This window comes from Schistocerca serialis, chromosome 1 (assembly GCF_023864345.2).
Source record: "Schistocerca serialis cubense isolate TAMUIC-IGC-003099 chromosome 1, iqSchSeri2.2, whole genome shotgun sequence".
NCBI classification, from domain to species: domain Eukaryota; kingdom Metazoa; phylum Arthropoda; class Insecta; order Orthoptera; family Acrididae; genus Schistocerca; species Schistocerca serialis.
Genome location: NC_064638.1, coordinates 144,334,613 through 144,359,034, shown reverse-complemented (window position 1 = coordinate 144,359,034; position 24,422 = coordinate 144,334,613). Strand labels below are relative to the sequence as shown.

Sequence of the window (24,422 nt, the reverse complement as noted above, 5' to 3'; positions counted from 1 at the left end):
GAACAATTATCAAATCTGGCTGTTAAGACACAATGGCTAATTAAAAAAATTCTTAAGCAAGTTGCACTCATGGCTGAAGGCCTTATTGACGATAAATTCAAATTATTTGTCAGCTGAAGGCGCCAACAGTAGTAACACACAAAAAAAATTTTGACAGGTGACGGCCTAGATGGCGAATTCTTAAGAACCACTTAAACTTCTCCAAGAGATACTAAAACATTTTTAAAAAGGACAACCATCAAAATATCACTATTAAGAGATAATATCTAATTAAAAATTCTTAAGACAAATTGCTTTCACGGCTGAAAGCCTTATTGACAAGGAATTCAAACTGTTTGTTGGCTGAAGGACCAAACAGTAATAATTCAAAATTAAAATATTGAAAAAAATCATCAAAAATGGTTCAAACGGCTCTGAGCACTATGGGACTTAACGTCTGTGGTCATCAGTCCCCTAGAACTTAGAACTACTTAAACCTAACTAACCTAAGGACATCACACACATCCATGCCCGAGGCAGGATTCGAACCTGCGACCGTAGCAGTCGCACGGTTCCGGACTGAGCGCCTTAACCGCGAGACCACCGCGGCCGGCCAAAAAAAATCATCACAATCTGACCAAATGAAGAGAGAAGTGGGCCTCAGACAGTGCTCCAAGGATCGCCTGGGAAAGTCGATCAACTACATAACGGTGAGACAGGCAACCAAGAGTTGTATTCACTTAACTGGATGGCAAATCAAAATAGTGACAATTTAAGCGCAGATCAACACTCTTGCAAAATCTACCTAACATCTGATAACCAATACAACGATGGAATAGAACAGGCGAGGCATAACCGGCAGACAGCATGGCGTCTTCAGAATCCGGTGTTTAGAACATTCAAAAACAGAAGGAACCACTATGACCAAAGTACTCCAAAAGAAACAAAATATCCGAACCACAATCAAGGAGGCTGTCGAGCTACAAGCATTACCAGACAGCAGCGACAGGGCAAGGAAAGGTACACTGCCGCAAAAATACGCTGACCTCGAGGGCAGGTAAGTGGGGCGTTAGTGGCCACTAGGCAGAAAAATACCGTTGGTTGAACTTCACCATTAATAATACAAGGAATTCAGTGATTAATAACAAGAAATGGCGGATGGCTAATTAATTTCGCCAACTCCAAACACTCCACTTGTTGCTCCTTGTCTCAGAGACCCTGCGAGCAGCAACGTGCTAACGAACGGCATAATCTCAAAATAGCGGAGGTTTCACTACTGAGTTAATGTTCACTCAACTGAAACGTCCTGGGTCCGGTGGAGAACGAGGTTGTGGCCCTCGCAACTACAGCCCCTCGATCCGGCAGTGCCTGCGTGCCACCAGCAATCTCGACATGTTCTCGTACTGCCCGACCTCACTCCTCCTCCATCCCAACCGAACTCCCCGACACACGCCATCCCGGAGAATATTTCACTTCCCTTCAAAGGTAGTACCACCATACTAGATTTCGATAACCGCTGCTGCTGCCACTCGCGGACAGACAACAGTCGCAAATGTAGTGGCGCCAGTAAACACAAGAAGAAAACGACACGCCACTATCACTGTTACATGATGCCAGCCTACTAACGGCACCAACGCGAGCCGCAACACGGCTAAATATTCTACGCTCTTCTCTGGCAAGGAACTGTCTCAAGTTAAGTAAATCTTTTTGTTCCATTGTGTAATTAAATGAACTAATATCTCATGTCTTTTTAGGTAAAAATGACCGATCTGTAGGAGCACGCATAGAATCCACTGTTGTGACCGAAATATTGTAGTTTCGTCTGGTCAATTTCTATGATTTGTGGTCGATGGTCATGCCCGAATATGGCATCGTCAAGCACCACCACGCTATGGATGCAGGCCGATAAGGCCAGCACTATGCTATGGGGGACACTCACCTGGGCTTCCATGGCATGACAGCAGTGGGCTACATGAACGTTATTGCGGGCCATGTGCTTCCCTTCATGCTTGATGTCTTTACCGACGGCATCTTCCGGCACTGTAACTGTCCATGTCTCAAGTCCAGAATCGTGCTATACTGACTTCATTAACATCACAATGAATTCACTTCGACGTCTTGGCCACCAAATTAGCCTGATCTGAAACCAGTGGCACGCATCTAGGATGCTATCGAGTGCCCATTCTGCGCCCACAAACCGAGAGTCAGTAATTTACGAAAATTACGTAAACTGCGCTTACACTCTGGAGCCATATACATTAGAGGGCCTACGAAGGAATGTACTGTAAATGAAGTTTCAGTGTTCTCGTTTATTTCCTGTATTTAAATACCTAGAAGGATGATGCATCGATGTGTAGAAAACGAGAGCGAGAACGTTACCTTGAGTGGCTCCCAAAGCGATCAGCTACCAGTCTCATTAAACATTTGTAGAACGCAGAGTTTACAAGAACTTGAGGTAGTGGTCTGTTAAAAAGGTGAAGTATCTGACAGGAGTGTTTTTCATGATGTCGCTAAAGCACTTCTGCCCAATTCCGGAATTTCCTCTCCAAGACTGATTTCTTGCACCATCCTGCTCGAAGGTGAGTAAGTGCTCCTCGCCTACAGAGCTTTAAACTTTGTAGACTGGATGGCATGTGATACGTTGTGCTAATCGATACGTCGCGCCACGCACTGTACAGGCTTATCTTCTGAACGCGGACTGCGCGGCTTGCGAAGCCTTGAAACGAGGACCTTCTTTTTTAAAATATAATTTATTGGCCGTTGGCATTAGCCATGTAGTTAGAGAGACGCAGGGACTTTGTATCGGGCGGCCGACGCAAGCGGTAGTTAGAAGAGTCAGTCTTGAGTTCTGCGCGCGTCCTGGTGGTGGGACCATTTACTGCGAATCCTGTGGCTCGTTGTCGGTTTGTTTCTTGGACAGGCTGGGCGAGTTTCCAGGGGGGATATGGGGAAGGCAACCCAGTACAACGACGCATGAGGAAGCTGTTCACTGCACCGCCCGAGCTTTGGACGACACCGGGATTTATTCTTCAGATAACGTCTCTCACGATCTTACCAGTGCGAATGTTTGTGAGCTCTGATATTCCTCGGGGATAACCTTAATCAAGCAGCATCATTTCTGAGTGGCTGATCGTGCCTCACAAAGGACCCCTTGAGTGCGAAGTCACAAGTTCATCTTCAGTAGGGCTCGTTGGAAAGTTTAGTGTTAAGAGTTATGACAAGAAAAATATTAGCTGCTAATGACTAATCATATGGATCACGAGGGCGACAGAAAATTAGCGATCAGAAGGTGCAGAGATCAGCCTTCTATGGCGTGTATGTATCGCCAAGATGTACGTATCACACTTCACAAAATGGTCATCAAGAAATGTTTAAAGCGAACCATTAACTTTCACCATGAACACCGATTGAAAAGTGGCGTGTCTCTGTGACCACAAAGATTCGCACCATCAAGATTGAAGACGAACTCCTTGGAAGTTACAGACCGTGCACGACGTTCAGCTACGTATCATCTCTTAAAGAATGTATACAGAATCATATTGGTATAAGTCGTGATGAGAACTGCTGGGATGTGACGGCATGTAACGGTCTGTCGTTGAGCTTATCGTGAAACTGGCTGTCCTTTAAGGCGTAACTGAAGATACTACATCATGGACTGCGCGGCTGATCCCGGCGGAGATTCGAGTCCTCCCTCGGGGATGGGTGTGTGTGTTTGTCCTTAGGATAATTTAGGTTAAGTAGTGTGTAAGCTTAGGGACTGATGACCTTAGCAGTTAAGTCCAATAAGATTTCACATACATTTGAACACACACAATATACTACAATAATATGTTTTATAGGGACGAAAAAAATCAGACATCCAGAGGTTGAACTCGTCCAGTGGTTCCAGGTGGTAAGAACTGAAATGCCACACACTTTTCAGGAGGGATAGTTTGCTCTAAAAGAGTATGATTTTTGTACGCAGACAATGAATCATGCAAAAGCAAGTTAGTTTGACCAGCAGTGCCCGTACGGTACTTTTAGTTCTCTTACGCCCATTTCCCCTCTTTCACTTGCTGTAACCTAAACATTCTCTACTGCCCTTCCAAGATCACGGACACGAGAAGGAAACGTAGCTTCAAGCATCTCCAACTTCCCGCGATGCAGTAGCTAACTTTCCAGCCAATTTATCATCCAGATTAACGGTCGGCATAACTGTATACGACTGAGTAAGGCACTGATATTAGTTGATCTTGATACAACTCTCTGTCGCTACCTCTAATTTCCACGACTCCTTTCATATGCATTTTCTTTTGAAGTCCTAATGAGTCGGAGTTGAAAACAAATTCCGTACTGAAGGATGAGATAAGTTTGCTTACCTCATCTAAATTTTCTGGCCGATTCCACAGTTTGTTGTGCATCGTCAAGTTGGCGGTTTGTTTGAAATTTCATTATCTTACCTTTTCCAGTTCTATAGCACTGTTTGAAGTTACGTAACCATCAACTGCGTCCCTTGAAATCACTATAATCTATGTCGAGCGCAGTTTGATGTGCGTAACATAGTATATCACTATCATGCACATCCTGTAAATTGTACAGAGGATCCTTGGGACTAGCAAACACCAGATTTTGTAGCAAGTGGACCTTGTCCTCCCTTGAATATCCGTAGTTCACAATTTAGTAGTAGTTTATAATTTTTTTTACTATGCTACAGATGATTTTCTATGTGCGTAATTATGTTTAATACCCGTTTCTGGGACATTGATTGTCCGTTACTACGTTCCACTGGAGACGGGAATAGAGGCTCCCTGTCCGACAATTATTATGAACTAAGTTGCTCAAGACTTGTTTCAATATCGCTTTCAGTAGTTAAGCACGTATGGTCATCGTCGTACATCTTGTATACATAGTCTGCACAGTCGACAACATACTACGCCTCACATTCCACTGACTCATTTTGCAGAAGCGCTAATGTTTCATCTGCCACTTCTCTCTCACACTGCGAAATTCTTTGTGTTCCTTTCCGACGAAATGCCAGCTTCGGCTCTTGTTGTTGTAGTTATAATGCAATGTTTGTTTTGTTTATCGTTTCCATTTCTCTGCTTTCTGTTCACTCCATTAGCACTGTAGCACTGTTGTGAGTTCAAATGGTTCAAGTGGCTCTGAGCACTATGGGACTTAACTTCTGAGGTCATCAGCCCCCTAGAACTTAGAACTGCTTCAACCAAACTAACCTAAGGACATCACACACGTCCCTGTACGAGGCAGGATTCGAACCTGCGACCGTAGCAGTCGCGCGGGTCCGGACTGAAGCGTCTAGAACCGCTCGACTACCGCGGCCGGCTGTCGTGAATTACTCGTCAACCAAGCTGTTCAAGTACGCTCCTAGCCTCATGCTATTCCCGCCATTGGATATCTCCAGTCCCGCCACCTGTTGCCACTGGCAACCAATATTGTGGTTGAATGGTGGACTATACGTGGGGCGACGAATGCCGTGAACATCATTGGCCTTTTGCGACATCGCACTCAAGAGGTTTTTTCGCAGTGTTTGGTGTTACTAATGTCCCTGTCACAGCACGAGACGCTGGTTTGGTGTCTACCCCTGTGACTTGACGTGCTGGGGTGCGCTGCCTTCCGGTCCATGCTTCAGCTCAGCCTCCTGGTTTAGAACTGCGTGGTGGCCGCCCGCGTACTGTCTCCAAATTTGAATGTAACGTTCTAACCGCCTTCCGGTGGCTCACATTAATGTCGTACTTGTTCAAAAACTCGATTTTTTGAAATTGCATTTTTGGATCCATAAAAGTGTTTAGAACCCACCCCTGATATGATTTTTTTCGAATACGGAACGGAAGTGTTTGTTATTCGCGGCTGAACAAAACAAAATGCGCCTGCCTGAAATCGGCCTTTTTCACGCACCGGTTTTTTTCTTTCGGAGGACGAGTTATTGTACACACAAAACTCAAAGGAAAGTTTGAAAGCGTCTGTCTGGAAGGTAGCCTCCAAGCATTTGTATTCTGGTGCGAAGACTGTGGAGATTGCGACTATCCTGACAGTTAGTAGCTTCAGCGAAGGGTATTCAGCAATTCTGAAGACCATGACAACGATGGTCGTCACCCTGGGACTCTAATTCGACGCAGTTCCCCAAGCATTCGGACGACCACCGGATTCAAGCGGCCGAAAACCGCTTGTCACCAGCCGTACGAGCGGCTCTGGAGCAGCGCAGGATGGCCCAGATCGAGCAGAACGCCCTCTGTGAGGAAGAGGAAGGACTAGTTCATGGACCAGTAATAGAAGATTGAACGTAAGATGCATAATATTGCATTTATAAGTAGTCAAAACTTCAAACGCGTTTTTCTCGAAATGATTTTTTTTATCGCGTGGTAACATCAAACCTACTGAACCGATTGGCATGATTCTTAGTTTCCGACGAAGCTAACTAAATTGTCTAGTGGTACCACTTTTATTCCGATCCATCAACTATAAATATTTTTACTTGGGCGACGAAGTCGAAAAATCGATGAAAAAATTCTATTTTTTCAAATGGCCGCCATTTTGTTTCCTATGGTCCAAATAACTTAAGCGAGGTACAACTCCTAAAGAATCTTTTTTCAAATGGCCGCCATTTTGTTTCCTATGGTTCAAATAACTTAAGCGAGGTACAACTCCTAAAGAATCTTTTTTCAAATGGCCGCCATTTTGTTTCCAACGTCCAAATAACTTAAGCGAGGTACAACTCCTACAGAATCTTATATACTTTGCTAACGTCAACTCAGTTTTGATTTCAGACGAGACGGCTGACCTGTAACATACCGCGCGTGGAGGTCTACATCGGAAGTTTGTTTCGTTCCGACGGCATTTCCGTCTTCGCTCTTAGACATTTGCGGTCAAAAAAATTACAGTTTGTAGAGGAAATATCAATAAAAATTTCGACCAAATTTGACATTGATATCTATAACATATCCCGAGGAGAAAATTCTCAAAGAACATCCTTTTTTCGCGCCAAAGATATTGTCCTCAAGTACATCGCCCTTGTACAGACCCTCTATATACTCCTTCCACCTTTCTGCTTTCCCTTCTTTGCTTAGAACTGGGCTTCCATCTGAGCTCTTGGTATTCATACAAGTGGTTCTCTTTTCTCCAAAGGTCTCTTTAATTTTCCTGTAGGCAGTATCTGTCTTACCCCTAGTGAGATAAGCCTCTACATCCATACATTTGTCCTCCAGCCATCCCTCCTTAGCCATTTTGCACTTCCTGTCTAGCTCATTTTTGAAACGTTTGTATTCCTTTTTGCCTGCTTCATTTACTGCAATTTTATATTTTCTCCTTTCATCAATTAAATTCAATATTTCTTCTGTTACCCAAGGATTTCTACTAGCCCTCGTCTTTTTACCTACTTGATCCTCTGCTGCCTTCACTACTTCATCCCTCAAAGCTACCCATTCTTCTTCTACTGTATTTCTTTCCCCCATTCTTGTCAGCCATTCCCTTACGCTCTCCCTGAAACTCTCTACAACCTCTGGTTCTTTCAATTTATCCAGGTCCCATCTCATTAAATTCCCACCTTTTGTGCAGTTTGTTCAGTTTTCATCTATAGTTCATAACCAATAGATTGTGGTCGGAGTCCACATCTGCCCCTGGAAATTTAAAACCTGGTTCCTAAATCTCTGTCTTACCATTATATAATCTATCTGAAACCTGTCAGTATCTCCAGGCTTCTTCCATGTATACAATCTCCTTTTATGATTCTTGAACCAAGTGTTAGCTATAAGTTGTGCTCTGTGCAAAATTCTACTAGGCGGCTTCCTCTTTCGTTTCTTAGCCCCAATCCATATTCACCTACTACGTTTCCTTCTTTCCCTTTTCCTACTGACGAATTTCAGTCACCCATTAATATTAAATTTTCGTCTCCCTTCACTATCTGAATAATTTCTTTTATTTCATCATACATTTCTTCAATTTCTTCGTCATCTGCAGAGCTAGTCGGCATATGAACTTGTACTACTGTGGTAGGCGTGGGCTTCGTATCTATCTTAACCACAATAATGCATTCACTATGCTGTTTGTAGTAGCTTACCCGCATTCCTATTTTCCTATACGTTATTAAACCTACTCCTGCATTACAACTATTTGATTTTGTGTTTATAACCCTGTAGTCACCTGACCAGAAGTCTTGTTCCTCCTGCCACCGAACTTCACCAATTCCCACTATATCTAACTTTAACCTATCCATTTCCCTTTTTAAATTTTCTAACCTACCTGTCCGATTAAGGGATCTGACATTCCACGCTCCGATCCGTAGAACGCCAGTTTTCTTTCTCCTGATAACGACATCCTCTTGAGTAGTCCCCGCCCGGAGATCCGAATGGGGGACTATTTTACCTCCGGAATATTTTACCCAAGAGGACGCCATCATCATTTAACCATACGGTAAAGCTGCAGGCCCTCGGAAAAAATACCTGGGTATTGGTGTTATTAATTCCAGGATTTAATGTTAGCAAATGTTGATTTTTGTCTCCCTGCTGAACTGATTGGATCTCACATATTGAATATACGACAGTCACTCCAAAAGAAATGCACACTGTTTTTGTAAAAATATAGTTTTCATTCTCCAAGTGTGAAATTTTTACAGTGTGTAGATACATCCTTCCCGCTTGTTTTCAAACTTAGTTCAACCTGTTCCCGTGAGTGGCGCCATCACAGCACGTCTTCGAGATGGCTGCTACACTTGACGTACGTCAGAAGCAATGTGCTGTCATAGAGTTCCTGTGCTGTGAAAACGAGACACTGGGAAACATCCACAAGAGGTTGAAAAAGGTGTATGGAGATGCTGCTGTCGATCGCACTACAGTTAGTCGGAGGGCAAGCAGGTTATGTGATGAAAGCGGGCACGGAAACATTGAGGATTGTCCTCGCAGCGGCAGGCCTCGTACTGCACACACTCCAGACAATGTGCAGAGAGTTAACGAACTGCTGACTGCTGACAGACGCATCACAGTGAACGAATTGTCACGCTACGTTGGCATAGAGGAAGGAAGTGTTTGCAGAATACTGAAAGTGTTGGCGTTAAAAAAGGTTTGTGTCAGGTGGGTTCCCAGGATGTTGACAGTGGCTCACAAAGAAACAAGTAAAATGGTATGCAGCAAACTTTTAGAACAGTAGGAGAGTGGTGGAGATGAATTTCTTGGAAGAACTGTGACAGGCGATGAAACATGTCTCCATCATTTTTCGCCAGAGACAAAGAGGCAATAAATGGAGTGGCATCATGCAAATTCACCCTGAAAAAAAAATTCAAACCAAACCCTCTGCTGGAAAAGTTATGGCTACGGTGTTTTTCGATTCCGAAGGACTCTTGTTTGTGGACATCATGCCAAATGGAACCACCATAAATTCTGATGCATATGTGACGACACTGAAGAAACTTCAAGCTCGACTGAGTCGTGTTCGACCACATCGGCAAAAGCAGGATGTTTTGCTGTTGCACGACAATGCACGGCCACATGTCAGTCAACAAACCATGGAAGCGATCACAAAACTCGGATAGACAACACTGAAACACCTGCCTTACAGTCCTGACCTGGCTCCATGTGACTATCATCTCTTTGGGAAACTGAAAGACTCTCTTTGGGGAACAAGGAAGGAAGATGATGACTCCCTTGTGCACGCTGCCAAACAGTGGCTCCAACAGGCTGGTCCAGAATTTTACCGAGCAGGTATACAGGCGCTGGTTCCAAGATGGCGTAAGGTAGTTGAGAGGGATGGAAATTATGTGGAGAAATGAAAATGTTATTCCTAAAGGATGTATCTACACACAGTAAAACTTTCAAACATGTAGAATGGAAGATGGATTTTAAAAAAAAGTGTGCATTTCTTTTGGAGTGACCCTCGTAATTAGACGTTATACATCTTGCCAAACCAATTTCATGTTTTAGTAAACAATGAGATGCCAGTTTTTTTAGGTGAACTGACTTAAATAGTTTGGTGTAATTATTTTCATGTTTCAATTTTCAGTTAATGTTTAACTGCTTTAATTTATTTCATGTCTTGAGTAGTAACCTGTTTTTCCGTAAGCATTTCGACATTAATAAATGATGTTTTGGAAACTTGTCAGTATCGTGGATGATGTTGAGTGCCACCTTTTTTGAGCCCGTCCACTTGTAAGCAACCGCCCGCAGAGTCTAGCGTAGCAGCACATTTCGTTGTTCGCCATACCACAATACCAATTCCTGTCTCCTCACGTCACATTAAATCAGTTCAGTAGGAACGGGTGGCAAGAGCCAGGCATAAACCGCTGTCATAATTTAATGACTGTTCCGTCTGTAATAACCGAGCTCACGTAAAAGAACTGTGAGTAAACGACTTTATCACCATCCCGGTTATTCAAAAGAATCTTACTTTCCATTTAGGAGCAAATACGTACGGCAGTGATCCTTATTAGAAAGTGCAGCTCTTCACAAAATTACGTGGAATAAAGACATGAAAATACTAGGATATGGTTCTGAATTCTGAGAATTTTCCACAAAACTTCCAAGCAAAGATGTCGGTCTGACCCTTGCCCGCAATGTACAGCATCCTCCAAAGAGCTCAGAATAAAGCGTTATTATGATTGTTTCGTAGGCTATTTCATTTGTCATTTCCGCTTAAAACAGATGAAGAGATCGAACAGTTACTTATATTAACTGAAATGGCGTGCTTGTTTTATTCATGAGGAACAGTTTGAAACTGAAAAAAGAACTGTAATTCTTTTTAACTGCTTAACAGTTTAGAAAGCTGAGATCAGAGTGTGAAAATGGCGCCAATGGCGCTCCATGAATGGGTAGGAGAGAGAGCCAGTAACAGGCACGGACTGACGTAGGGTCGACGATTATTATACGATCAAGGAACAAATAAAACGTAGGAACTGTAAAACGACGTATTTATCTGTAATAGTGACGGAAGGTCCCGGAAGGCGAGAAAGGAAACCGTACGACGCTCCTGTTAATTGGGTTGTAAAACATGCTAACTAATGGTAATTGTACGTATTCAGATGCCTAAGGTGTTGATTTGACGCGTGCATAAGATACAGGAAAATTACAGTCCCTCAGGGTACTTGACTGTTCACACCTCACCAGAGAGCATAACATATAATTTTCTTTCCGTGACAAAAGGAGAAGAGGATGAATGATCTGAAGAAGGGGCTCGATGATTAAGAGCTACAAAATGAAAGAAGAGAATTAACTTCTCGTTCATTATTATTTATTTGAACACACGATAATAATACATATCATAAGTTTCGTTTGGTAATGTTGAAAAACATTAAAAAGTTAATATGTATAATTGACCGTTATAAAAATTTATGCCACTGTACCACATAAACTGTTGCCTTAAAAGTGTGTACTAAAAGATAACACATAATACTTAGACCAGATTTTAGAATTACTTCGTTTCTGCAATGGCCTGTCCCTTTACCATTCATATTTGTCTAAATAGAATGACGACCAAATTCCACTAACGTCGCAGTAAAGAAATGTAAATCGTCATAACACGTAGTCGGTTACAGAATATTTACTATAAAACGGGATATGAAGCGAATTTATGTGCTTCCTACCAATCCAAATAAATAAATTAAACTAAACTCGGTCCGAACAGGCCACGAAGGCCCAACGGCACCGACCGGTCGCCGTGTCATCCTCAGAGCACAGCTGGCACTGGATGTGGATACGGAGGGGCATGTGGTCAGCACACCGCTCTCCCTGCCGTATGTCAGTTTACGAGACCGGAGCCGTTACTTTTCAATCAAGTAGCTCCCCAGTTTGCCTCACAAGGGCTGAGTGCATCCCGCTTGCTAACAGCGCTCGACAGACAGAACGGCTACCCATCCAGGTGCTATCCCAGCCCAACAGCGCTTAACTTCGGTGACCTGACGGGAACCGGTGTTACCACTGCGGCATGGCCGTTGGCCCACCTAAAGAAGACTCAGAAAATTATATTGACTTCGTTATTCTATCGCCTTAAACTATTCACACACTTCAACCTTCACATTTTGGTGAAGTTAGCAATCTAAAGAGTGATGACAGACAATTTCTTCTTACCGAATGGAGTATATGTACAGTCGAGTTTTGGGCGAAGTAACGGAATATGATAAGGTAAATGAAATAATCGTGTATGAAATATTTTTATTCAGTGTAAATACTTTTTGAACAGAAACGTCTACGCATTGTGACTGCCTAACCTATCGAAGTTTTCTTTCCAACTTCTTCCTCAGTTTCGAGTAATTTTCATATTCTGCATTTTCTGTTTTTGTCAGTTTTACGTAAGAATCTCGATTTTCGTTGTTCTATTGAACAAAAGTTGTATCTTTATATGATGACGTACAAAAATTTATAGTCATAATAAGTCGAATTACGGGGTACAAACCGGTGGCATTAATCCAGCAGTAGGGACATCGCTGAAAAAGCGATACGATTCTGGGCTTCACATCCGGGTTGGAAGTCGTCGTTGAGTATGCAGCGTTCGGTAACTGAGAGCACTTCCTCTGCCTATACTTACGTTGAGAAGTTATCTGAACTCCGTCCTTGTGGCTCGGAGTTCGCGTTTCTCGCCTGTAGAGCACAGAGAGGAAAAGACGGTAGTAGAGTATATTAATCAGAGGACCGCCTTCTGCTGTCCTAGTGTTTAAAAGAGTTTATTTGTTGCCCATCGTCGCAGACGAGTACGAGAACCATCACTTCGACGTACCGGACGCAGTCCATACGGTGATATCGCAAATTGCTTCGGCTTATTAGGGCTATTAAAGCTAAACAGCTGTGATCACGTTAGTTTATTTCCACTGAGGTTCCACACCACCGTAGATCATCTTTGAAAGTAGTGTCTTTTAGTGTTTGGTACGTAGATAATGTCAGTCATTTCCCGTTAATGAAATTAGATCGCGCATTCGTAATTAGGAGCAGAGTTGGGCAATTGATTAATAATTTTACTTATGAAATGTAAACTTTGTAATATAAAAGTTTTTTTTTTAATCTACAGTAAATATATAAGCAGGAACAACGTTTAGCATTTACTAGTATTAGTTGCGTTATCATTCATTTATGTTTAGGTTGTAATTTATATCTTAAAATCGATTTAGAGATCCTAAGGTCTGCTTCAGGGGGTAGTCAGACAGGGCCAAATCTTCATTTTAGCGTTTATTATTTTCCGTTGCGCACATTTATTTTTACACCTGCCTGGAGTAGCACCTTGGTCGACGAATCCTGATTTTGTCCGCACCACCACGACGGTCGAATTAGAGTCTGGAGACATCGTGGTGAAAGACTGTTGAAATGTTTGTTGCCTGCACCGGTAGAATCGTTTGAATTCCACTCCCGCAACCATTAGTTCGCATTGCTGGTACGCTAACCAGCTACCATTACATCTCTGAAGTGTTGGAGCCCGTTGTCCTCCCACACCTTCGCAGCTTCCCGACTGCCACCTTGCAACAGGATGATGCGCGACCCCACGTGGCACGCAGTCGGATTGCATTGTTGCCTTCGTTTTCCTGTTCTCTCGCCTATCGAAAAGGTCTGGTCGATGACAGCAGAACGACTGACCATGGACGCACCACCCGCAGCTACACCAGATCAACTCTGGGAAAACACGGAAACAGTATGGACTGCTGTACCCCAACAACGCATCCAGAGCCTCTCTGATTCATTGTTGAGGAGTATAGCAGCGGTTGTAACCAACAATGACAACAGTCAATACGGATTTCATCGTCTTCCTAATTGCACTTTGAGCTGTATTTTCAGTCATGTGATCCATGTACAACGTGTTATCTCGAAAATAAGTTTGGCTGCGATATCTCCAGTTCTTTTTATAGTTGCATTTTGGGTGGTCAGCAGCGTATATAGAAAAATGGAAACAGCATTAAATTTTTATACAGTGAAGAACTGTTGGACTGAAATGTGTGGACTAATAGTGTTGTGACTTGGCAAGACAGCCAAGTCACAATGAGAGGAAGCCGAAAGGCACGCGTTAAGCCCACGCAGATTGGCGTGAGGTCTGGAACAGTTAAAGGAATTAATAGTAGCAAATAAAGTACGTAGTTGATGTAATACTTAACTTTAATCCACAATTGTAGAACATCTCTCTTGACGGTACATGTTATAACCACAATATAAAATAATAATATCACAAAAACGAGACCGCAGTTATCCGTGGACGGACAAAACAAGAAGAGGTGCAGATACGGAAAGGTGTCCGGCAAGGTTGCGCACTATCCCCTGTTATCTTTAACGTATACATTGAAGAGGCGCTGAAAAAAGTAAGGGAAAATTCACAGACAGGTGTAGTAATTCATGGCCAACGAATAGATATGATAAGATATGCCGATGATATAGCTGTCCTGGCTGAAAGTGAAGAAGATCTTGTAGTCCTACTGAATAGAATGGATAAAGTTATGGGTGAAGAATATAATATGAGAATTAATAAAGCAAAAACAAAAGTAATGGCATACGACGAAGAAGATCAAGTGAAAGTCCAAGTTCATGTAGGCAATGAACTGCTTGAACAAGTTGATAAATTTACTTATCTGGGCAGTAATATTACCAGGGATGGAAGGAGCAAGGCAGAAGTGAGAAGTAGAATAGTTCAAGCAAAGGCTGCTTTTAACAAGAAGAAAAACATATTAACATCTATGAGCATCAGCCTTGAAACTAGGAAAAGATTTTTGAAATCATATGTGTGGAGTGTGGCATGCTATGGGTGCGAAACATGGACTCTCGGGACAGAGGAACAGCAGAAGCTAAATTCTTTTGAAATGTGGTGCTATAGACGCATGCTCAAAATAAAATGGATCGACAAGGTCACAAACGAAGTGGTTCTGGAAAGAGCAGGCGAGAAGAGAAGCTTCTGGAGTTTCATTGTTAAAAGAAGAGTGCAATTTACAGGCCATCTATTAAGACATAAAGGACTCCTGAACACAATCATAGAGGGATACGTCGAGGGAAAAAGACCAAGAGGAAGACCACGACTGAGGTACATGGCTCAAATCGTGAAAGATGTGGGATGTAACACCTATAAAGAAATGAAGAGAAAAGCTGAAAGACGCACAGAATGGAGACAAGCTGCCATTGTAGCTGTTGCAAACCAATCCTTGGATTGACCACTACAGAAGAAGAAGAAAATGCTATGGCGCCTTGCTAGGTCGTAGCAAATGACGTAGCTGAAGGCTATGCTAACTATCGTCTTGGCAAATGAGAGCGTAATTTGTCAGTGTAGCTTCGCTAGCAAAGTCTGCTGTACAACTGGGGCGAGTGCTAGAACGTCTCACTAGACCTGCCGTGTGGTGGCGCTCGGTCTGCAATCACTGACAGTGGCGACACGCGGGTCCGGCGTATACTAATGGACCGCGGCCGATTTAAAGGCTACCACCTAGCAAGTGTGGTGTCTGGCGGTGACACCACAAATAGTATAAATCAAACGGTGTTCAAAAGTAGTACAACCGATGGATAGTAAACCACTGCACGGGCATTTCGCAGTTGGTGTATGTAATTACGGATACAGGATAAAATACAACACAATGCAGTGGAAAGATTTCGTAGCGGTTGCAAGAATATACCTCAAGGTAAAATGAGAACATAATAAAATAAACATTATTTGTGATTCAGGATCTATAAATAAAACAAACTGCAAAAGCCAGAACAGCAGCGCAGTGAATTTTTCTGTTGTTGACAATTATCTATAGACGACGATATACATTCGTTTATTTGCGACACTTGTAGGGGGCTGGCCTGTGAATGCCACAGTGTTCGCCGGTTCTTGATACGCCTATTTCCAATTCGAGTCACGATGAACTGCAGTTTGCCGGTAAGAATTAGATTTGTCCTTACCATATGATTGTGAAGTGGCTGGGGGCAAAATAGAAAGAAAAACACACTGACAGTTGTAATTAGTTCACGTGTGTTAATGGCAGTAGCAAAAAGGCACCTTGATAAACGACGTGTATGTCTCATCTCGCTAGACGCTGATGAGATGAAAATAAACTTCGCAATCACGCGTTCTTTTTAGTCTACCATACAGTCTTTGCTGCACCAGTATCTGAAGTCAATGAACTATTACGTGTTGAAGTGGAGGTCGTCTCTAACTCAACTACATAAATCATTGCTTGACAAAATGATTTTAGCACAGCGTCTTTAATTTTGTTATAGGCATCCGCAGTCTTCACCAAATACGACTGCCATTCGGTAAGTAATGGAACACTTTTTTTTTGGGGGGGGGGGAGGGGTTTGCGGTTTTCAGCTGGAAAATAGCGGAATTTGTTGTGGGACAGCTGGCCGGAGTGTCCGAGTGGTTCTAGGCGCTACAGTCTGGAACCGGGCGACCGCTACGGTCGCAGGTTCGAATCCTGCCTCGGGCATGGATGTGTGTGATGTCCTTAGATTAGGTTTAAGTAGTTCTAAGTCTAGGGGACTGATGACCTCAGATGTTAAGTCCCATAGTTCTTAGAGCCATTTGAACCTTTTGAGTATTCTTTTGGACTATAATGGTATGGTGCAAAGAGGTTGTTGTCGTAAAGAGCATGGTAAAGAAATCCACTGATAAGGAGCTGTCAGACAGGGAGTTTCCGCTCCACGACAGCGCCACAGCTCACTCGGCACAGGAGACAGTTGCACTTGCTGCTTCTCTGGTCCACTAAATGTGTCTTCATTCCTCGAATTCTCCTGACATGATTAGAATTTTGTTATTGCCCCTTGTATAGGCTTGAGACGTATAATACAGTTCAGTCCTCTATAAGCACGCTCAGAAACTTGTGGCCTCACTGAGAATTGGACGGACTAAAGGCGAAGCGCTTGCGTGGTTAGTCTACCCAGCCTAAAAAGATGCTAGCTTATAAACCATAGATGTTTCCTCATTTTGGCAGCAAATTACTATTTCTTTCGCAGTTATACAAAGACGTTTACGCCACCAGTAACACACACATCCATTTAGTGATGGGCGATTGTAAGGGTCCATTAATTGGGCTTTTCGATTATTGACATGAATCGATTAGTTTTCTAACAATCAGTTATTCTATTAAATATTACAATATGTACGTCTTAATTTTTAGGTTGATAAAATATTCCAGTAAATTTTTTATGTTAGATTTGTTCCACAACAAAATTGCATGATGCTATCACATTTATTTTTCTCTTTTTATTACTAGCAATAGTTGCTCAGTTTTATGAAATACATAATTACATTTTTTTTAAATTTCCATCAGAAATATTTACCTGTTTAACATTTATTAGTTAAGCTGACTAATATCGTGGTTATTAACGAAGATACTGTGGTGATTATGCTTACAAGCACCAAAATTTTTCAGGACGTGAACTGAGGAACGACAATTTTTTGTAATCTTTTTCCACTAAGCCTCGAACGGCAAGCCATTTCTGTGTCTGCCATCTTATAAAACAACTAGTGGAAGGAACAGAGCAATCAGAAGTACTAAGGAGCCACACTGCAGAACAGGACAGACTGCCTCACTGTTTTTCCAACGGAGTGGCCGTGCGGTTCTAGGCGCTGCAGTCTGGAACCGAGCGACCGCTACAGTCGCAGGCTCGAATCCGGCCTCGGGCATGGATGTGTGTGATGTCCTTAGGTTAGTTAGGTTTAAGTAGTTCTAAGTTCTAGGGGACTGATGACCTCAGAAGTTAAGTCGCATAGTGCTCAGAACCATTTTTTTGTTTTTCCAAAACTGAAGAGGGGACGATTTCAGTTGATTACAGGTTGCTGTAGAGTCTAACTGGTTGTTTGCTGATCCTGTGGTAGAATCCCATTCGTGCTTTATTGAAAGGAATATCACATGAATGCTGTAGAACTCATTTGAGATGACGTGAAAGGGGGACTGTTTAATCATTTCCGTCCAGTGCTTACAACATCTTGGTTCTCGCGCCTCATACCGGTCAGGAGATGCGCTACAAATCACAACAGAAGTAAGAAGATTTGATGAAAGTGCGTCGTTATAGACGTTCAAGTTGAAATACACTTTTTTTTCTTTTTGAAAAGACATACAGAGTACAAGACTTCGCCACAGTAATTAAGAGCCACTACTGTTAGATTGCTGATGTTGGCAGCCGTTGTAAACAGAATATAGTCGGTACGAAATATTGCGGCGTGAGCCGACGTTACACGATGTGAATGTCGTGTGACTAGGGCCTCCAGTCGGGTAGACCGTTCGCCTGGTGCAAGTCTTTCGATTTAACGTCGTTTCGGCGACTTGTGCTTCGATGGGGATGAAATGGTGTCGATTAGAACAACACACCACCCAGTCCCTGAGCGGAGAAAATCTCCGACCCAACCGGGGATCGAACTCGGGCCCTCAGGATTGACATTCCATCGCGCTGACCACTTTTTTTATTTTTTTTATTTTATTTTATTTTTTTTATTTTTTTTACTGTGTGCCGGACCGAGACTCGAACTCGGGACCTTTGCCTTTCGCTGGCAAGTGCTCTACCAACTTTTTTTTTATTTTTTATTTTTTTCCTCTGCCAACCTTTTTTTTATACACATGGAAAAAGGCGTCTTTCAGTTACGACAAACAAAATTAGAATGTACATCCGTAGCAACCACAGAACAAGAGTTCCTTCTAAACTATGAAATAGAATTTGAAACCAATATGTGTAATGATAGATAATAAAGAAAGAAAAATGTAACCAAATCCCGCACGCCATTCCATGTGCATGGCCCATCTGCGTACAGATTCCATGTTCCAAATTGGTACAACATTACCACTCCGCCACTGGGGGCGGACAATGAATCCTGTGGGACGGCCGAACTTCTTTCCGTGACCGAGCTGTTGACATGAAGTCAACACCCAACAAGCTTTAAAACAAACAAGGAAAATTGAAACACTTAATCGTAAGGATATACAATTATGTAAAGTAACTGAGAAGAAATAAAATATAGCCATACACATTTACCAGAATAATTTCGATTAATCGATTAATTGCAATTAATTGCCAACAATTAGTTAGAACTGTCGTACAGAAGGTAGGTCAATCTAATGGTTGGGTCCTGTGGCCACTGTAACTATAATAAAATTCTTCAGGGTATGTGAGCACATTGTCCACATGTAGGATTCTCCGACGTTTCGGCCACTGTTGCAAATGGTCTCCCTCAGAAAAGCACGGTGAGGATGGTCATTTGCAACAGTGGCCGAAACGTCGGAGAATTTTACTCATAGACAGCGCAGTCACAAACCATGGAGAATTTTATTCACATGGTAAGTCAAGCTGCTAGCAATACATAGGAGGATAATAAGTCAGTGCAGAATGGTGTACAAACGTAGATCATTATGCCAATAACCAGTTTAGAATTTTCGACACTTTAGTTTAACGGTGTCCATTGTGACGATAAATCCATAAATTGATAAAAACTGGAGGTAAGAAATCTTTTTAAGCATTGTTATAGGAAAATTTACGCTAATAATGTTCACTTCCGAAACTGTCACACGAAGTGTACACTGGGGTCATGACCTCAATTACACTCCTGGAAATTGAAATAAGAACACCGTTAATTCATTGTCCCAGGAAGGGGAAACTTTATTGACACATTCCTGGGGTCAGATACATCACATGATCACACTGACAGAACCACAGGCACATAGACACAGGCAACAGAGCATGCACAATGTCGGCACTAGTACAGTGTATATCCACCTTTCGCAGCAATGCAGGCTGCTATTCTCCCATGGAGACGATCGTAGAGATGCTGGATGTAGTCCTGTGGAACGGCTTGCCATGCCATTTCCACCTGGCGCCTCAGTTGGACCAGCGTTCGTGCTGGACGTGCAGACCGCGTGAGACGACGCTTCATCCAGTCCCAAACATGCTCAATGGGGGACAGATCCGGAGATCTTGCTGGCCAGGGTAGTTGACTTACACCTTCTAGAGCACGTTGGGTGGCACGGGATACATGCGGACGTGCATTGTCCTGTTGGAACAGCAAGTTCCCTTGCCGGTCTAGGAATGGTAGAACGATGGGTTCGATGACGGTTTGGATGTACCGTGCACTATTCAGTGTCCCCTCGACGATCGCCAGTGGTGTACGGCCAGTGTAGGAGATCGCTCCCCACACCATGATGCCAGGTGTTGGCCCTGTGTGCCTCGGTCGTATGCAGTCCTGATTGTGGCGCTCACCTGCACGGCGCCAAACACGCATACGACCATCATTGGCACCAAGGCAGAAGCGACTCTCATCGCTGAAGACGACACATCTCCATTCGTCCATCCATTCACGCCTGTCGCGACACCACTGGAGGCGGGCTGCACGATGTTGAGGCGTGAGCGGAAGACGGCATAACGGTGTGCGGGACCGTAGCCCAGCTTCATGGAGACGGTTGCGAATGGTCCTCGCCGATACCCCAGGAGCAACAGTGTCCCTAATTTGCTGGGAAGTGGCGGTGCGGTCCCCTACGGCACTGCGTAGGATCCTACGGTCTTGCCGTGCATCCGTGTGTCGCTGCGGTCCGGTCCCAGGTCGACGGGCACGTGCACCTTCCGCCGACCACTGGCGACAACATCGATGTACTGTGGAGACCTCACGCCCCACGTGTTGAGCAATTCGGTGGTATGTCCACCCGGCCTCCCACATGCCCACTATACGCCCTCGCTCAAAGTCCGTCAACTGCACATACGGTTCACGTCCACGCTGTCGTGGCATGCTACCAGTGTTAAAGACTGCGATGGAGCTCCATATGCCACGGCAAACTGGCTGACACTAACGGCGGCGGTGCACAAATGCTGCGCAGCTAGCGCCATTCGACGGTCAACACCGCGGTTCCTGGTGTGTCCGCTGTGCCGTGCGTGTGATCATTGCTTGTACAGCCCTCTCGCAGTGTCCGGAGCAAGTATGGTGGGTCTGACACACCGGTGTCAATGTGTTCTTTTTTCCATTTCCAGGAGTGTATTTTCCGGAGAAGCTGCGTGCATACAAAATAATTTAGAATGAAATTGGGCTCACATGTACTAACCTCATTTTATTTCACCACTGTCACATATTTAATATTAATGAATTCAAAGTTTTTCAATGAAGAAACCTGAAAGTGACCCGGATCTAAGATATTATTAGCAGTTTAATAAGATGAAGATGCTATTCATTTAATGGAATGGGCACATTACACGAATATTTTGAGGTGTTACCAATAATTCATAAATTTGTCCATTCATTATTTCTACACTTTTTCAGTATGAACTAGAATGTTATCGGTAGCTGGCAGGCCTGTTCAACTAGGGACTGCTGTATTCCCGCAGTCACCATTCTTACCGTGAACGACTGTATTTTGTTCATCGCTGTCTGAAGATTCGGCAGACTGGCCAGTTTCGCCATTGTCCATAACTGCTGCAGAGGCATTACTTTCAGAATCACTCCCATCGCGGAAGTCAAAGCTTCTGGTATAGAATCTTCCGTTAGCACAGGCCGATTGATGAGCTCGCGGCACGGGTGACCAGGTCCGTAGTAAATACGATTTGTCGCGTCAGTTATTTCTAACATAGATAACACACACTAAAAAATAAAAGCAAATTAGTCGTGTTTTTTAAGCAAGGAGATGCGGGAAATGCCTCCCTTCGTTGCTTAAGCATTTCTGATATCTGCTTAGGGGATTGCTCATTGGTTCTAGGCGCTACAGTCTGGAACCGCGCGACCGCTACGGTCGCAGGTTCGAATCCTGCCTCGGGCATGGATGTGTGTGATGTCCTTAGGTTAGTTAGGTTTACGTAGTTCTGCGTTCTAGGGGACTGATGACCTCAGAAGTTAAGACCCATAGTGCTCAGAGCCATTTGAACAATTTTTTTCATTGCTCATTAGACCCTGCAGTTCCCTCTGACAAATGGCTGCAAGTTCTTGACGAACTTCAGCTTTAAATTCATCAAAGTTTATGGATTTGATTTGTACACTTTATCTTTTAATGCTTAGCCCCCTGACCCCCAGACATAAAAATCATAAAAATCGCCGGGGTTCAGATCGTGGGAGAGACGGGGAGGGGGGACAATGAGGCCATATGTTGTTAGTGATAATTCTACCTGAAACATGTCATGAATTTCCTGTGATGAGAAGTTCTTAGTACATGCCGTCGCAGAGTCCTATTGTAAGATCACAAAAGCGAAAGGTCATTGATATAGACAAGAAAAAGTGAGTGCCCTAACATGGAACTTTGTGGGACTCCACATGTAATTAAGTTCCCAGTTGGACGATACCTGATAGCTTAATATGTGTGACGTTCCTAATGACGCACTTTGCTTCCTGTCAGACATATAGGATATAATTTTGTAACATTTCCTGCTACACCATAATATTCTAATTTACTCAGAAGGATATTGCGAGCTATACAGTCAAATGCTTTTGACAGATAAGAAAATGTACCAGTAGCATGTAACTTATCGGCTAATGAATCACGTACATTTTCACTGTAAGTGTAGACAGATAGCCTTCACAATATCAGAACTCTAGACTTCGGCTATATGTTATTTGCTGTCAGGTAGATAAGAAGCTGACTTTCTAAAATGTTTGAGAATGTTGCAAAAGTGAAACTGGACGGAAATATGGAGATATTTCTTTATCTCCTTTGAAATGGCTTAACTCCAGCATATTTGAAACATTCAGTAAAAATTCCACTGATAAACGACTTGTTATACACGTAGCTTAATCTGTTACTAAACTTAGAAGCTCATTTCGAATATCAGTATGTTTGGATTTCACATTAAACTGCAGTTCCCTCATGGATGAGTAAGCTGGTTTACGGATCAGACATAAGAAGTGTATGCCATTTCCTAAGGACTGCTTATCCTAAATTAGTCGGGTTTATGATCTTTTCATTAGCAACGAAGTGTTTAAGCTTTCTGCATACACTTTCAGTATCTTAGGACGCTGTCCCATTCAGTTGTGTTCAATATCCAGCTTCACAGACAGGTTTACTTGTCAGAAAGCAGCTAAATTTCTTCATTGACAGGATTCAGTACACATCGTTAATCAGGCGAGTCTCTGTAGCTATTAATTACACTCTTCTTATACATTTTTTTCCGATCTACTGACAGCGAGGTAATTAAATTAAGACGCCGTGTCAACGAACACGATTTGCTGTCCCACGAGAGCACACAGTGCAATGACGACAAGATCTCACAGGAAACTGCTCTGAACTGCGTCATCTACGCAATTACGTTAAACCAAAAGCGATTTCTTTCTATAGAGCAAATGTCAGGATCATCACCGCTACCACAGTGTTGCCATTGTCTTTCATGGATGGCAAGGAGGAAACAGAAATCATAGTTCACTTCCGATGCTTCTGAGTTAATCAGAGAGCAGATGTTCCCTCCCGTGGAGCTCTTGTCATACTTTGAACACAGGCTGAAATACGTCGTGTGGTTACAAGTGAGCTGGGTATACTGAACAACAAATCACATTGTATGAAACAGGACTTGTTTGATTCCGGTGACAAAAAATTGCTTCTTACATACGGATGCAATGAACGTATTAACATTTTTACCATATACCATCCGTTTTCAAAGAAAACTATCACGTAGAACTACTGAAAAAGTTCTCGTTCAACACTGGATTCGAGCACGAAATCCACTGATTTATAATACGCACTTAAAAATTGAGTTTAACTTTATCCCGTTACTGTCGAGTCAGACAGTCCCTTCACAATAGCACTATGCGATTTCCTGTTTCGCAAACACTTCCATCTCCTCTTCTTTATCTTTGGAACGGCTATTCTTTGGTCAGTTGTCTTCTATATGTCCTCATTTTCAAATAGCCCTCTAACTAGTTATACCAATAACACAGGTCTACGACATAAGAATTGTTTCAAGTTTATTAAGTGATTTTTAGTGTTTCCAACGCTGATTTCGGGAAAAATAGTGAAAAAATTCCACGACGTACAGTTATTTCACAAACTGCTTGTCTAGTTATAGTTTTTTTGGAATTTCAGCACTCTAGTGAGTTTGAATTTTAATTTTTAGGATCTCCATATACTATTATTTAGCCGTTTTTATACTAGATATACGTTATACGTAAAATAAAGAGTAATTAGGAGAAACCAGCAGTATTTTCATGTCAGTGCTTGTCTGTCGCGCTGCCCCTTCCCCCGCCATTACCAAGCAGTGAGCTTCTGCTATTTTCCTTCAGTTCACAGTACCTCTTCACTCTGTGGTGATCACGTGTTGTTGTTACCAGCGCTTTAATGTAGTGATTGTTTCCTTGTGTTGCGAAGTTTTTTTATGGACAATGCCCACCAGAGGATGTGTAAACTCTTCAGATTGCTTCTGCTATTTTTATGGTACCTGTACCGTTAAAAAGCAACAAAGAAACATATCCTATTTTGTTGGAAAAGTATATTTCGCCTACTTTGGTATAAAGTTAGCCGATCAAGATAAGCCTTGGGGCCCCACACAGAGTTTTCTCAGTGTGTGTTGAAGAACTGAGGCAATGGTTCCAACGTAAAAAGCAGTCCTTAGCTTTTGGAATACCAATGGTTT

The 24,422-nt window shown here is 42.9% G+C and overlaps 1 pseudogene; it reads right to left on the bottom strand.

Moving 5' to 3' along the window:
- Positions 1 to 11,777: 11,777 nt before the first annotated feature.
- On the bottom strand, positions 11,778 to 11,895 carry LOC126426303 (5S ribosomal RNA; annotated as a pseudogene).
- Between the last annotated feature and the right edge of the window lie 12,527 nt (positions 11,896 to 24,422).